Source organism: Gossypium arboreum, chromosome 2, assembly GCF_025698485.1.
Source record: "Gossypium arboreum isolate Shixiya-1 chromosome 2, ASM2569848v2, whole genome shotgun sequence".
In the NCBI taxonomy this organism is placed as follows: domain Eukaryota; kingdom Viridiplantae; phylum Streptophyta; class Magnoliopsida; order Malvales; family Malvaceae; genus Gossypium; species Gossypium arboreum.
This window is the reverse complement of record NC_069071.1, coordinates 4,756,450-4,760,314: the sequence shown is the minus strand read 5'-3', so window position 1 is coordinate 4,760,314 and position 3,865 is coordinate 4,756,450. Positions and strand designations below refer to the sequence as shown.

At 37.0% G+C, this 3,865-nt stretch overlaps 1 non-coding gene across 1 annotated transcript; it reads left to right on the top strand.

Moving 5' to 3' along the window:
* The first annotated feature begins 1,945 nt into the window (after nucleotides 1–1,945).
* LOC128289529 (small nucleolar RNA R71) lies at nucleotides 1,946–2,052 on the top strand. The gene has a single exon (XR_008279174.1). It is a non-coding gene; the product is annotated as a small nucleolar RNA R71 (small nucleolar RNA).
* The last annotated feature ends 1,813 nt before the right edge of the window (nucleotides 2,053–3,865 follow it).

The window sequence follows — 3,865 nt, the reverse complement described above, 5'->3', positions numbered from 1 at the left end:
TTTTACAACTTTCTTCATGTTGAGGTTCAGTCGTCTTTGAGCTTGCACATACGGTTTGTATTCATCTTCCATCAAAATTTTGTGGGTGCAAAAAGAAGGGTTGATTCCTTTAGTGTCAAAAATTTTCCAAGCTATGGCCTTTTTATGTTCTTTTAATACTTGGATTAATTCCTCTTTCTCCTTGGGTTGCAAGTTAGAAACAATGATAACTGACAATGTAGAATTATTTCCAAGGAATGCATATTCCAAGTGGTTTGGTAATTGTTTAAGTTCCAGTTTAGGAGGCTCTTCAATAGAGGGTTTTTGCTTAAGTTCATCATTTATCTTAATGCCCCTGTATTCTACTCGTCTTGAAGAATGCTCATTAGGTTCATCATCTGTCTCATCTTCTTGAGCTAGATGCAGTTCCGTCGTGTCCTTTTGTACAATTTCCTGAAAAGAGTCTTAAGTAGTATGATCAATAGAATCAATAAAATAACAAGAGTCATCCTGTTCCCTAGAAAACTTCATAGCATCATAAATTTTAAAGATAATCTCTTCGTCACAACTCTAAGTACCAATTTACTGTCACCCACATCGATTTCAGCCCTAGCAGTGGCTAAAAATTGATGCCATAAAATTAAGGGCACTTTCACATCTTCATCCATGTCAAGCACAACAAAGTCAACAGGAAATATGAATTTATCTACTTTCACCAGTACGTCTTCTATAATGCCCCTAGGATATTTAACAGATCTATCGGCTAATTGAATACTCATCCTAGTAGGTTTAGGTTCCCCAAGACCAAGTTGTTTGTACATTTTATATGGCATGAAATTAATGCAAGTGCCTAAATCAGCTAGTGCTTTCTCAACATTCAGACTACCAATTAAGCAAGGGATAGTAAAACTTCTTGAATCTTTCAGTTTGGTTGGCAGCTTGTTTTAGAGTATGGTTGAGCACTCCTCGTTAAGTTCTACTGTAGTTAAGTCCTCGAATTTCCTTTTATTTGTTAGAAGCTCCTTCAAATATTTTGCGTATGTAGGCATCTGCGAGATGGCTTCAACAAAAGGTAAGTTGATATGTATTACTTAAAAAGTTCAAGAAACTTACCGAATTGTGCATCAATGTGGTCTTTTTTCAATTTTGCTGGGTATAGAACTAGAGGTTTATATTCATTCGGTACTAGTTTGTCACTATTTTCGGGTTTTTCTTCCCCCCTTCTGCTTACCACGGCTTTTTGTGTTAGCTTTTTTCAGATTCCGCTAACACTTTCCCACTCCTCAGTGTAACTGCTTTCACATGTTCTTTTGATTTGGTGTTACTAGGTAAACTTCCTAGTGGTCTTTCTGAAATCAGTTTGGATAGCCAGCCTATCTGAGTTTCGAGCCTTTGGATCGGCGCTTGTTGATTTTTAAGTGCTGTCTCTTCAAGGTTCAGTTTCTTTTCCTGTTGATAGGGTGGCTGTTGGTAGCTCGGAGGTGGTCGCTGATTTCCTTGGCCTCCCCATGAGAAATTTGGGTGGTTCCTCCAACCTGCATTATAAGTGTTACTATATGGATTATTTTGAGGTCGAGGATTATTACCCATGTAATTTAATTGCTCGTTATCCATGTTGTGGCCATAAGGTTGGTATTCCGAATGGCTTGTTCCACCTCCACTTGCTTCACACTGCATTACTGGGTGAACCTATGAAGAACTAAGAAAACCATCGATTTTCTTATTCAAGAGTTCTACCTGATTAGAGAGCATGGTGATCGAATCGACGTTATAAACACCGGCTGTTTTTGTTGGCTTTGTCCTTATGACTTGCCACTGATAGTTATTCAATGACATCTCCTCTATGAACTCATAAGCATCTTCAGGTGTTTTATTATTAATGGTTCCGCCAGCAACTGCGTCAACCATTTGCCGAGTTAAATGATTCAGACTATTATGGAATGTTTGAACCTGAAGCCAAAGTGGTAACCCATGGTGAGGACACCTTCTCAAAAGGTCCTTGTATCTCTCCTATGCATCATAGAGTGTTTCTAAGTCCATCTGCACAAACGAAAAGATATCATTACGTAATTTGGCCATTTTAACCGGCGGGAAATATTTTAATAGAAATTTTTCGGTCATTTGTTCCCAAGTAGTGATTGACCCTCATGGCAATGAGTTCAACCACTGTTTAGCTTTGTTCCTCAACGAAAAAGGGAATAACCGAAGACGAATAGCATCATCAGAAACACCATTAATTTTAAATGTATCGCATAGTTCTAAGAAGTTGGCTAAATGAGCGTTAGGATCCTCATCCTGCAAACCATCAAACTGAACAAATTACTGTATCATTTGAATAGTGTTAGGTTTTAGTTCAAAAGTATTTGCAGCTACAACAGGTCTAACTATGCTCGATTTAGTTCCTGTTAAAGAAGGTTTAGCATAATCATACATAGTGCGTGGAGTAGGATTTTGATTAGCTGCAATTGTAGGAGGTAGCTGATTGTCTTGGTTTTCAGCCATCTCTTTGGTTGGGGGTTGAGTATCATCTTCTTTCTCGTTCTCTGTGTATCTTAGGCTTCGTCTTATTTCTCTTTGGTTTTTGCGAACTGTGTGATCGATTTCTTCGTCAAAAAGTAGTGGTCCTAACGGGTTACTTCTAGTCATGAACTATAAAAACCTGCCAGAAGAAAGAAAAGAAAATTAGTAAATTAGACTAAAATTAAAAATAAAATTAGATTGCAAGAAAAATAAATGGCTAAAGTAATAAAAATTGAATGTTCCTAATATTTTAGTTTCCCGGCAATGGCGCCAAAAACTTAATCGCGTGATTTCGTGATAGGTTTTAAATATTTATAATTAATCGTTCTTAAAACTAACTATTATCGTGATGTAGGCAAGTATACCTATCGAACAGTAGTATAGTTTTAGCAAGACCGGATTGTCGAACTCAATGGAACTAAAAGTACTAGTAATGAATGTCTTTTTATTATCTAGCCTAAGAATAAAGAGGTTTTTGTTTTAACTAACTAATTATCTAAACTAAGAATTCACAGAGAATGGAATTGGGGAATTGCTTTTGGGAAAATCGATTTAATTAAGACAATACCTAAGGAAAAATCCACCTAGACTGTACTTGTTATTATGGCTTCGAATCGGACGATTTATTCATTTAACTTGTTCGGTAGAGATCCCTAAATTATGTTATTATCCCTATTCAAGACTAATAACGTCTAATCCCTAGATTGAATAATTGAGACTTTTCTCTAATTAACACCCTAGGGTTGCATTAACTCGATCTGTGGATCCCCTTATTAGGTTTCACCTAATCCAAGAAAATCTTGTCACCCTATGTCTAGGCGCAAAACAACTCCGCTTAATTATGACAAATGTACTCTTAGACAGGTCTATTCCTCCTCCGAATAAGAGCTTATCTTGAATCAATATCCTGGATATCAAAACAAGAATTAAGAACACATAATTAAGAACAAGTTAAATATTTATCATACAATTCAGAAAATAATAACAAGATTCGTCTTAGGTTTCATTCCCCTTAGATATTTAGGGAATTTAGTTCATAACTAAAAAGGAAAACATCTCAGAAGAATAAAGAATACAAAACATAAAGAAAACCCAAAACTCCTGAAGGGAAATTGAGGAGAGATCTTCAGTCTTGATGGTGACTCCGGCTTCTAAGATGGATCAATCGGCTTCCTTGGAGTAATTCCTTACTCCCTATTCTGTGTCTACCTTTTCTTCCTCCTTTAGGGTGTATTTATAGGCTTTGGAATGCCTAAGAGCCCTCAAAATTAGCCTTTTCCGAATTGGACTCAACTTGGGCTCGGTAGGGACACGCCCGTGTGCGATTACTTCAGGCCGTGCTCGAGCCTGCCAAATTGACACGACC